This window comes from Podarcis bocagei, assembly GCF_964188305.1.
Source record: "Podarcis bocagei genome assembly, chromosome: 13".
Classification (NCBI taxonomy): domain Eukaryota; kingdom Metazoa; phylum Chordata; class Lepidosauria; order Squamata; family Lacertidae; genus Podarcis; species Podarcis bocagei.
The window spans coordinates 53,800,379-53,812,768 of NC_138138.1; the positions used below are offsets into that span (position 1 = coordinate 53,800,379).

Here is a 12,390-nt window from a genome sequence, read left to right on the forward strand (position 1 = left end):
CACATTGCTCTCTCATTTCCACATCCTGCAGTGGTGCCTCGCAAGACGAAAATAATCCGTTCTGTGATTCTCATCGTCTAGCGGTTTTTTCGTCTTGCGAAGCAAGCCCATTGACGGATTAGCGCTATTAGCGGCTTTTAGCGGCTTATCTGCTGATCGGATCAGCTGATAAGCGGCTTAGAAAAAGGGGGGGGAAGGGAAAAAACCAGCAGGAATTCGCAATACATTGTCGTCTTGCGAAGCAAGCCCGTAGGAAATTCGTTTTGCGAAGCACCTCCAAAACGGAAAACTCTTTCGTCTAGCGAGTTTTCCGTCTTGCGAGGCATTCGTCTTGCGGGGCACCACTGTATCTGTTTTAACGCCAGTATTTTGGAGCAAAACAAGGCCTAAGCCCAGAATAGGAAACCAGGGAATGTTACCAGTGTGTGTGTGAATATTTTGTAGGGAGAATAGACCGGGTCCCGCAAGATTTGCCCGCGGTTTCCATTTTACACGGAGGGGCCCCTGCGTGGCCGGCCAGCAGCCACCTTGTCCTGGTGCCAGCCCTGGCGGAGGGCATTTCCAGGGGACACTGTGGCAGGGTTGGGCTGTGTTTTCCCTGGAGGGCTTCCAGCCTCCTTCTGATCTCCATTGTTAGGGATGGCTTCTTGTTGTTTTTCTCCTCGGCTGTCGGTTTCATGCTGCCTCGCTGCTGTGTGAGGCCGGCCGGCCTCCCCCTTCCTTGCTTGTTTGCTAGCTAGCAGAAACACGCTCTGCCTCTCTCCCCGAAAAGGTCATTCTTCCAGGCAAAGCATCCCAGCCGGGGGGGGGGGGTGTGTGTCTTCCAGGCCTTCGCTCAAAACCGAAACCTTGCATGACGGGCTCCTAGGACAAGAGTCAGCAACCTTTTTCAGCCAGGGGCCAGTCCACTGTCCCTCGGACCTTGTGGGGGGCCGGACTATATTTTTTGGGGGAGGAAATGAACACATTCCTATGCCCCACAAATAACCCAGAGATGCATTTTTAATAAAAGGACACGTTCTACTCATGTCAAAATGCCAGGCAGGTCCAGTTTCGCAGGATTATGAATCATCTAGCCCAGGGGTCAGTAACCTTTTTCAGCAGGGGGCCGGTCCACTGTCCCTCAGTCCTTGTGGGGGGCCGGACTATATTGGGGGGGGGGGAATGAACGAATTCCTATGCCCCACAAATAACCCAGAGATACATTTTAAATAAAAGGACACAGTCTACTCTTGTAAAAACACGCTGATTCCCCGACCGTCCGTGGGCCAGATTGAGAAGGCGATTGGGCCTCATCCGGCCCCCGGGCGTTAGGTTGCCTAGCCATGGCCTGACTCTAGGACATGGAACACAACTTTAAAGATGGGTGTTAAGAGGATTTGATGTATATAAGGCGCTTCCAAACTGTTCCTCCGTGCTCCTGGATCTACGTGCCTCTGAATCGGAGCGCCTATTCCCAGAATCGCTGCAGGGATGGAATTTGGGGTCTGGTGGGGTCATCCAGTCCAGCCCCCCGCAATGCAAGATCGTTCCCCGCCAGGGGTGTGCCGCTCTTCCACACTCACATCCTGGTTACTCTTAAAAAGTTATTTTAAAGGGTTGGGTTTCACACACACACCCTTCCTGTCATCCGTGTGTTTTTTTTCCGAGGAGAGAGTTGGGAGGGTTTAATAATAATAATAATAATAATAATAATAATAATAATAATTTCTTCATATCCCGCCCCAGCCGAAGCTGGGCTCAGAGCGGTTAACAGCAATAAAAGTAACACAGGTTTGGGGTTCAGAATGGCGAATCTGCTTGCAGGCTTTCCCGCAGGGCGGAGGTTTTGGGGAGACTGTGGGAGACAGTGCCCCACAACCAGTGTTCGTGATCAGCTGGGCGTGTTCTGTGACTGGTGTGGGTCCAATTGCAGCCCCGTGGAGATCTCTAGGCGCTAAGTTGGCGGCGGACCTCCCCCTCTGGCTGGCCCCTCCAGCTTTCTTAAACAGGTGAGCAGAAGAGCTCATTTACTGCTCCCCCCCCCGCTACGTTAATCCCCACAACGACCCTGAAAGGTAGGCGAAGAGGCTGCGACTGAGTCCCAGGTCCCCCAGGGAGCTTCATGACTGAGTGGGGATTTGAACCCTCCCAGGTCCCAGTCCGACACTCTCACCCAGGCTTCCTCAATCTCTGCCCTCCAGATGTTTTGGGACTACAATTCCCATCATCCCTGACCACTGGTCCTGCTAGCTAGGGTTCGTGGGAGTTGTAGTCCAAAAACATCTGGAGGGCCGAGGTTGAGGAAGCCTGCAGTCTAACCCATGGGAAGGCAAACTAAGGCCCAATCGCCTTCTCAATCCAGCCGGCGGACAGTCCGTGAATCAGCGTGATTTTACATTAGTAGAATGTGCCCTTTTATTTAAAATGCATCTCTGGGTTATTTGTGAGGCCTGCCTGGAGTTTTTACATGAGTAGAATGTGTGCTTTTATTTAAAGTGCATCTCTGGGTTATTTGTGGGGCAGAGGAATTCGTTCATTTTTATTTATTTTTTCAAAATATAGTCCGGCCCCCCACAAGGTCTGAGGGACAGTGGACCAGCCCCATGCTGAAAAATTGTGTTCTGACCCCCTGCTCTAACCACTACACCCCACTGCCTTCCTAGAGTCCTTCTGCTATGGGGAAGCTCTATAAATTAAGTAGGTAAATGAATATGGGGAAAGCAAAACGCCACTTAGAAAAGATCTGGAATATTTTCCTTGATGCTTGCAGTTGCTTTATTCCAGATGGTTTTATTTGATGTTTAACGTGCTGCAAACCGCTTTGAGTACGTTTCGTTAAACTGTACAGGGGTATAGAAATGAAATGAAAAACAACAACAACATTGCTTTGGAGCTTCTGTTTGTGTGTTTACCTTTAAATATTGTCGCACCGCTTTAGTGGCTCTCAAAGTACAAGAGGAGAAAGACGACGGGTCGTCCTACTCTGAGTAGCCCCATATAAATTACTAAACCCAAGTTAGCATTGTCCCTTAATTTCAGCAGGCGTATTCGAAGAAGCATTGGCTGCCACCCAAAAATACAGAACGAAACAAGTCGTTTTTTGACTTTAAAAACAACCTCTGTTTACAAAACAACATGTTTTGTTACTTATAGATATAGTTGTTAATTGTGCATATTCAGTTGTTCAGAGGGGCAATTCAGTGCATTATTGAGTTGTGTATTTTGGCCAGAGGTGTGTGTAACCTGGTCTGGTGGTGTGGGTCTAGGACTTGCCGGTCAGAAGGTCGGCGGTTCGAATCCCCGCAACTGGGTGAGCTCCCGTTGCTCGGTCCCTGCTCCTGCCAACCTAGCAGCTCAATAGGTACCGCTCCGGCGGGAAGGTAAACGGCGTTTCCGTGCGCTGCTCTGGTTCGCCAGAAGTGGCTTAGTCATGCTGGCCACATGACCCGGAAACTGTACGCCGGCTCCCTCGGCCAATAAACCGAGATGAGCGCCACAACCCCAGAGTCTGCCACGACTGGACCCAATGGTCAGGTGTCCCTTTACCTTTACTTTACACACCCCTTAGGGACGCAGGTGGTGCTGTGGTCTAAACCACAGAGCCTAGGGCTTGCTGATCAGAAGGTCAGCGGTTCGAAGTCCTGTGATGGGGTGAGCTCCCGTTGTACGTTCCCTGCTCCTGCCAACATAGCAGTTCGAAAGCACATCAAAGTGCAAGTAGATAAATAGGTACCGCTCTGGCGGGAAGGTAAACGGCGCTTCCGTGCGCTGTTCTGGTTCGCCAGACGCGGCTAAGTCATGCTGGCCACATGACCTGGAAACTGGACGCCGGCTCCCTTGGCCAATAAAGCAAGATGAGCGCCGCAACCCCAGAGTCGGCCACGACTGGACCCAATGGTCAGGTGTCCCTTTACCTTTACTTTACACACCCCTTAGGGACGCAGGTGGCACTGTGGTCTAAACCATAGAGCCTAGGACTTGCCGATCAGAAGGTCGGCGGTTCGAATCCCCGCAATGGGGTGAGCTCCCGTTGCTCGGTCCCTGCTCCTGCCAACCTAGCAGTTCGAAAGCACCTCAAAGTGCAAGTAGATAAATAGGTACCACTCTGGTGGGAAGGTAAACGGCGTTTCCGTGCGCTGTTCTGGTTCGCCAGAAGCGGCTTAGTCATGCTGGCCACATGACCCGGAAGCTGTACGCCGGCTCCCTCGGCCAATAAAGCGATTTGAGCGCCACAACCCCAGAGTCGGCCACGACTGGACCTAATGGTCAGGGGTCCCTTTACCTTTACCTTTACCTTTACCTTTAATGGAGCCTAGAGGTTGCCAGAGCATAGACAACAGTAGTTAAGCTATTCCTGTCCATATAGGGATGGAAGGCCCTCCAGGCCATTGAGGCCTCAAGCGATGGCAGAGGAACCCCAGAGTCGGCCACGACTGGACCTAACAGTCCCTTTACCTTTATCTTTAACCTGGTCTGGAGGTACTGGGAGGCGATGATTTTGCTTGAGGGAGGTGTGGTCCTTGCTATTTCAAGGCCCATGCCCTCCCCACTACCATCTGATTGCACAAGGCAGCAGGTTGTAGCTCAGCCCCAAACATCTTTCAGAGCGTTTCTGGGTCACTCTCCTTCCCTTTATTCCCACACCCAATGATGGAATGTATGTTTCTGCATCCTTATGTGCTGTGCTCGCGCATTGCCGCTGGGTGAAGATTTTGGGTCCTGCAAGCACCTTAAGACATTCCAGTACGCGACAGCATCATCTGCGGGCGCTCGGAAGGCTTTTTGTGGCAGAGAGATCTTGCAATCCCTGGGTTGTTTTTCATTTTTTAGCACATTCTTTGCACTGGGTTCGCTGTGGGGTTTGCCTGTGGAAATGTGCAAACAGGCCTATTGCTGCGGTTTTTATTTTTAACACTGTGTGTATCCGTAGAACGTTGAGTGTGTTTTCTTAGGCAGTTTTTCTTTAGTCCCTGTAAAAAACGGGGGCCGTGGTGGCATGTTGCGTTGGAGGAGACGAAGGAACTGGCATGACGTCATGGACGACTTGGCCAATCATGGCTCAGAATCGCTTCCGTGCCTTTGCTCTCTGACGTACCCATTGGCTACGGTTGTCATGAGTCTGCGCTGACATTTGCTTTTATTTCCCCCAAATAAGCAGTTGTGTCAATATCCTCAGGAGCCTTTCATCCCTTTTTCCAGGACCTGAGTTCGAGATCTTACAGCTATGCAGCAGGACCTCTCCTGCCCCTCTCAGAGCTGTTGGCTTTTGCCCAGGAGGACTCCAAGCCTCTGTCAGGGTCATAAGCGACTTCCTTTGCCGAGGAAAAAGAGCCGAAGTGTTTGGTGTTTCTATGGCGACGCCTGGTGTTGTTTTTCGGTTAATGATTTGCGAGCGCTCGGCTACTTCCTTTGGCTTTGGAAGCGATTTTCTTGTCTTTGGTTGAAAGGGAAAAATAATCCGTCAGAGTTATTTATTAGCTCCAGAACAGCATCGGCTGGACTCTGCCTGACGCACAGGCGGCTGTCCATCAACACCCCCCTTCCACCTTAACTACAGCGGACTTGCATCCCTTGCGATTTCCCCTCTGATGCATGCAGATGCATACTTGTTTTTTCACACACACACCCCGATTTGACTCGTCGCTTCGCCAGAATTGTACCCGACTGCACCACATAGCACGTGCCCTACCACTTTTTCTGAACCCTTGCCCTCTGCGCTGCAATGAACTCAGGTCTAAGACCTCTCCCATCAGACTGTGGCTGTAAGATGCGCAGAAACCCCCCCGACGGCCTTCTTTTCGTGTGGCTCCGATGACGCACATTGTTGTTGTTGTTGAGTCGTTTAGCCATGTCCGCCTCTTCGTGACCTCCTGGACCAGAGCACACCAGGCACTCCTGTCTTCCACTGTCTCCCGCAGTTTGGTCAAACTCATGTTAGTCGCTTCGAGAACACTGTCCCACCATCTTGTCCTCTGTCATCCCCTTCACCTTGTGCCCTCCATCTTTCCCAACATCAGGGTCTTTTCCAGGGAGTCTTCTCTTCTCATGAGGTGGCCAAAATCTTGGAGCCTCAGCTTCAGGATCTGTCCTTCCAGTGAGCACTCAGGACTGATCTCCTTCAGAATGGAGAGGTTTGATCTCCTTGCAGTCCATGGGACTCTCAAGAGTCTCCTCCAGCACCAGAATTCAAAAGCATCCATTCTTCGGCGATCAGCCTTCTTGATGGTCCAGCTCTCGCTTCCATACGTCACTACTGGGAAAACCATAGCGCTGTTATATTCCAGATTTCCTGCAAAATCGACGCAGGATGCAACCCTGTCACCCCCCTTTTCCTCCAGTCTCCAGAAGCGCACCCTCCGAGATATCTGCCTGTGCCGGACACACTCCATCCCGGCCGTCGTCATCTCATTCTCCCGACCACATTGCCCGTTCTGGAATCGCATCATGCCCGCTGCGTGCCAGGCGTAGAAACCCCGCTCCTGAGGGCTCCCCGCGCAGGCCGAATCCAACTGGGTGACGCTTCTCGGCCTCTCGGCCTGACCCACATACCGAAACTGCGTCTGGCTTTCTCCCTATGGACACATAACACCCGCCGTTTTGCAGAGGAATGCGCAACCGCGCAGCCCCCCCTTTTGCAGCTGACACCCAAGACACCTGAAGCCCCTTTCGGCCCGACGGTGTCGGTGTGGCGGATCGCGTCCCCGTCTTTGGTTACGCCCATCTGTAACACCCGACTGCAGATCCTGACACACGCAGGCCTGATCGCAGCGATCCCCGTGCCCCGGCCTGTTGCGCAGCAAAGGTTACGCTGCCTGGACCCGTCAGGCAGTGACTTTTGGAGGCTGTGGCCTCTCTGGCAGCCAGGAAGGGCTTTTAATTTCTTTCTCCTCTTCCGCCCTCTCTGCCGGCCTGCCTTTCTGCATTCTTCTAGTGCTAAGCTGGGGAGGAGGATGTTAACGCAAGGCAGTCGGCGCTGCTGAGATCACAGGCTCTCCGGAAATGGCAGAGGATCGGGTTCCTTTGGCTGCGCAAGCTCGGAGGCTCAGCTCTCCCCACCGCTCGCGGGGAAACATGGTGGGGGCTTCGATTCCGGGAGGGGAAATCTGTGGGCTAGGCAGCACCTAGGATATCCCTTGACTTTGGGGTTTTCTGAAAGCGGAGTCCGGTGGGAAGGGAGCCAGGGCTTGAGATCACACAGCGAAATTTTGCATCTTGTTCTTAGAAGCAGAATTGAACCCAGGCCTGCTGGAGTCGCAGCAAGGCCTTCTGAGGGTTCTGGATTCGAATCCAGGGCTTCGTTTTAGAGGGGCAGGCAGTCGTTTGTGGCCCAAAGCTAGTGGGAAACTGGTGCCCCCTCCTCTGTGAATGCTGCGCAGAAGAGGCAGCCAGAAAGATGGGGAAAGGGAGGACCGAATTTCCCCCTGCTCTGAGCCGCACAACCTTAAAAAAAAAAAGTCCGCAAATCTGTGCTCAAAGGGGAACAGAAATAGCAACTCGGCAAGCTGGTGACATCCTTTATTTTATTTTAAGGTTTCTGGATTTTTCAGGAGGCGGAACGTAAGAGCAATTGAGGCTTCCAGTCTCTCTCGCTGTTCGCTCCCAGTATCTACCATTTAATTAGACATCTATACGTGACTCTTTTTTTTTAGTAATCTAAATGTACTGAAACCTGTAAGTTTGGGCTGGAAGGTGTTAATCACAAAGTCCTTTTAATTGTGCGAATAGGGGCAAATTTTCCATGATGTGCGTTATGAGGAACGGATACAACTTTTCTGCCGAAATGGTGGGCAAGCATTCAGGGAAAGATGATGAAAGCAAGGGCTGGTTGTTGTGGTTTTTAAAAAAGAGTGACGCTGTGGAAAAATACGAGCCTTTAAAATATTTTTAAATGCAGTGGGTATTGTTTTCGATCTTATTTCTCTCTTCAGTCAGAAGTAACAGGAACGGCACGTTAAAAAGATAAGTCCTGGTTGATACTGCTAACTGTCATATTTGACGGAGGGGGATCTGAGAATTTCAGACCATCGTAAGCTTTTTCTTCCTAGGAAGGATAGTCAGTCACACACTCGGTTTTCTTGAAAAAATAAAGCAAGTTTCTAGTTCTGATGAATGGGGGGGGGGTATTTGAATTCATTCCTGCGCCTAATAGACCATGGCTTCGGCTGGGGAGGGTGGGATATAAATAAAATGTTGTTACTATTATTATAGAATCAGAATTGCAGGTAGATTAAGGGGTGGGTGTGTTTTATGGAGGGTGCCAGGAAGTGACTACAGTCATACCTCGGAATAAATGTGCTTCAAATTAAGTATTTTCGGGTTGCGCTCCGCGGCGACCCGGAAGTAACGGAGCACGTTACTTCTGGGTTTCGCTGTGTGCACATGCGCAGATGGTCAAAATGATGTCTCGCGCATGCACGAAAGCAGCGAGATGCGACCTGCGCAGACGCGGGTTGTGTTCGCTTCAGGATGCGAACGGGGCTCCAGAACGGATCCCATTCGCATCCCGAGGTACCACTGGACTCCAGGGGTCAGCAAGGTTTCTCTTGCCTGGGCCGGATTGGTCCCGCGGAGATCTGTCCGTGAGCTGGATCACGTGTGCTTGTGAGCGCGCGATTTCCGGCACGTGCGCAGACGCAATTTCCGGCACCGCGGAAGTGAGTCCCCGTACCGCGCTGCATTGGTTTAGCGCAGCGCGTGAGCGGTCAGCTCAGTTTGGGGGCGGCTCAGAGGCCGGTCAAATGACCTCCGCGGGCCGCTTTTGGCCCATGGGCCTTTGGTTGCCGACCCCTGGCCTATTCTATCCCCTCTTGAGGCTGGGATCCTGTTCATAGCTGTCAACTTTCCCCTTTTCTTGCGAGGAATCCTATTTGGAATGAGGGAATTTCCCTTAAAAAAAAGGGAAGCGTTGACAGCTGTGATCCTGTTTCTGACCCCAAATTCAACAGAGCCTCAACTCTGCCCGCCGTTTGACCATTTCTGCCCTCTTTTTAGAAAAATCCAAAACTGAAACGAAAAGCTGCATAGGTTTTAATGGAAGATTCCTTTTCTAGCGGCAGAATTTAAGGTGTGTTGGGCACAGGGATAACAAACAGTTTAAATTTGGGCTAACACATCGTCTCTTTCTCTCCCTCCCACCCAGACGGTCCTGTTCAGGCGGATTTGGAGACAGCATCTTGAGCAACAGGGACACAGACACCCAGTAGATGTGGTCTACTCGTGTAGGTAAGGCTGACGTCCATCACCCTTCCTTTCTACTGGGTCTCCTTGGGGTGCTGTCAGAGGGAAAGAGGTGCTGGCCGGGGCTTCTGGGAATCGTAGTCCTAACCCCCAGGTGTGGGGAAGAAGGCCTGCCGTGGGTCTCCATGGAAACGCCTCCATGGAAACGCCATAGCGACAGCGGCTGTATCTAGGCCAGTCACCACCCCATCTGTGTCTCCGCGGCAACAGTGCCTGGATCTAGGCCAGCCCCTGCTTCTAGCTCTGGTCCCCATGGCAACCACCATGGGTTGCCTCTTTCTAGAGCCTTCGCTTTGGCTCGTTGCCTCCTTCTAGAACGTTCCGTTTGGCTCGCCATTTTTTAACCCATGGGTTGGTTTCCAAGTCCGCCCGGTCTGAAAGTTGCCTTGCAAAACAGCCTTACCCTTGGCTGGGTGGTCTAGGCCAGAGAACTGGCTCTGCAGATGATGATGATGATAATAATAATAATAATTAATAATAATAATAATAATAATAATAATAATAATAATAATAATAATAATTATACCCCGCCCTCCCCAGCCAAGACCGGGCTCAGGGCGGCTAACACCAGATATAAAAACAATGGATTAAAATACAACTTAAAAACAAGATTAAAATACAAATTAGAATTCTGGAATTGGAAGGCACCCTGCGGGTCATCTAGTCCAACCCCACGCAATGCTGGAATTCTGCCCACAGTCATCCCTGGGTGGGCTCGAACCACCAACCTTCTGGTTAACAGCCAGATGCGCTGACCCACTAAACCACAGGTTTTTTGGTTTCTCTGCCCTGGAGGGTCCCCACCCCAAGTTTGCAGCCTCTTAATATTTACCGTATTTTTTGCTCTATAAGACTCACTTTTTCCCTCCTAAAAAGTAAGGGGAAATGTGTGTGCTTCTTATGGAGCGAATGCAGGCTGCGCAGTTATCCCAGAAGCCAGAACAGCAAGAGGGATCGTTGCTTTCACTGCGCAGCGATCCCTCTTGCTGTTCTGGCTTCTGAGATTCAGAATATTTTTTTTCTTGTTTTCCTCCTCCAAAAACTAGGTGCGTCTTGTGGTCTGGTGCGTCTTATAGAGCGAAAAATATGGTATTTGTTCAGCCTCATCAGCATACAAGGCCGATCTGTTAGAGTTGCATAGATCCCTTTCCTCCCGGAGCTAAATTAAAAACAGAAATGGACTTTAACGAGAGGAACCTATACAAATTAAATGTTTCGTGTGGGACCTGGAGTGAGGTGTCCACAGGCTCTGACTCCAGTCTCGGCCTTCCTATCTTGATGAGACATAAGGCCGTTTGGCGGCCGTTTCTATTGATCTGTTTTGGTTGTCGTGCTGTTGGCTGCAGGGTGGTGATAGCCATCTCAGCCCTTCCCAATTGTACAAAGAGCTTGGCTTTTCCTTTTTTAAAAAAGAACGAGACCTTGTTACGTTTGGGAGGGTGACTGCTACATTCGGGGTTTTTTGTTTGGTTTTTATTTTTTTATATATATACATTTTTATTGGTTTTTTAAACATATCATTTCCAACAATCATATAACATAATTTCTTATCTCATACAATGTTTTAGAATTCCATCAACTCCTCTGATGATTTTTCATTCTTTATCACTTATTCTGCATTTCTTAATTTCTCTGTTACTCTTAATTATCATTGACTAATAACTCTCCACCCGGGACGCGGGTGGCGCTGTGGGTCAAACCACAGAGCCTAGGACTTGCCGATCATAAGGTCGGCGTTTCGAATCCCCGCGACGGGGTGAGCTCCCGTTGCTCGATCCCTGCTCCTGCCAACCTAGCAGTTTGAAAGCACACCAGTGCAAGTAGATAAATAGGTACCGCTCCGTTGGGAAGGTAAACGGCGTTTCCGTGCGCTGCTCTGGTTCGCCAGAAGCGGCTTAGTCATGCTGGCCACATGACCCAGAAGCTGTACGCCGGCTCCCTCGGCCAGTAAAGCAAGATGAGCGCCGCAACCCCAGAGTCTGTCACGACTGGACCTAATGGTCAGAAGTCCCTTTACCTTAATAACTCTCCTCCTAGTCTTTCTTGCAATATTTCAAATAGTCCTCCTTACAAAACTTCCTGCAGTCCTACTAGGGTAATCTGTTCATTACAATTACTTTTGTTTTGTTTTTTTAATGGGGAAAACTGAGGCAGAGAGTGGAGGGAGGGGGAATGAATTTTGAGACGGCAGCAGCGGGAACTTGTCCGAAAGCCTCTTGAATTTACCACCTCCGAAGGCTGCAGGGTGGCTTGGGAAGTGGGCCTCTGAGCATGTGTTAATTGCATTTCCCATTTCCACAAGCCTCCGCACGTCTGAAATTTCTATAGGGTGAGGCTGCCTCCACCAAGACACTTGGAATAAATATACAGATTTTTCCTGTTTCATCCTTGCAACTTCTCCTGCACGGCAGGCTTGGCAGAGATAGAGATTCCCCCAGTGGCTGAAGGTCACAAAGGGGGAATTTCAAACCAGGCTCAAGAACCCAACATTTTAGGAGATTAAAATTGGAGCAGAGACTTGGTGGCAGGTCTCAAAATCCCTCGGAGCCTGTGGCAAAATGTAGAAACCTATGGATTTTCCAGCCTCGGGACAGAGGTCTTTCTCCTTCCACTGAGCACAGTGACTTTGGTAGGTTTTTAGAAACCCGCACGCAAGTCGGAAAGGCAGATTTGCCAACTTGGTGCTCATCGCGGGTTTCGGACTGCAACTCCCAGCCAGCAGAGTGGACGAGAGTTGCAGTCCCAAAATATCTGGTGGGCAAAGGTTGCAGCAGCAGGCTGGTCCAGGTGAGGGTCTTTTTTTCTATCCTGGCCTTTTTCGTTCTCTCTCTCCAGTTCACAGATCCAACATTGCAGTCCTCCTCTTTCCACCCCCCCTCCAGCCTCTTCCAGGCTGCCGTGCCGTTCCCTGCAATCTGCTGACCTCAGCCTTCGTGACTCAGACCCGCAGAAATCCATCCTGCCTCGCTTCTTGTTTACGATCCGCCAGCCTTTCCCTCTCCCCACCGTCGCAGAGCCCTGTTTCGGTTGCAGCACCCTGGACTGCAGGCGGACGGAAGTGGCGGGCGAGGCAAATAAAGTTTTTTGCTTCCCTTCCCGCGACCGTTCCATTTGGGGGGGGGGGCACGCGTTCATTTCCACATTCGGGGCAGAGAGAAAATGCAGTGTCCG

At 50.8% G+C, this 12,390-nt stretch overlaps 1 protein-coding gene across 2 annotated transcripts in view; it reads left to right on the forward strand.

Annotated features, from left to right (window-relative positions):
- ZBTB4 (zinc finger and BTB domain containing 4) overlaps nt 1-12,390 on the forward strand; it is a 32,976-nt gene that overhangs the window by 5,869 nt on the left and 14,717 nt on the right. The window contains exons 1-2 of one of the 2 annotated variants that reach the window (XM_081167726.1): nt 6,875-7,056; nt 9,122-9,204. The gene's annotated coding sequence lies outside the window, so the exon portion shown is untranslated. Of the gene's footprint in view, nt 1-6,874; nt 7,057-9,121; nt 9,205-12,390 lie in introns of those variants that run through there. The other variant, XM_081167725.1, reaches the window with a different exon arrangement.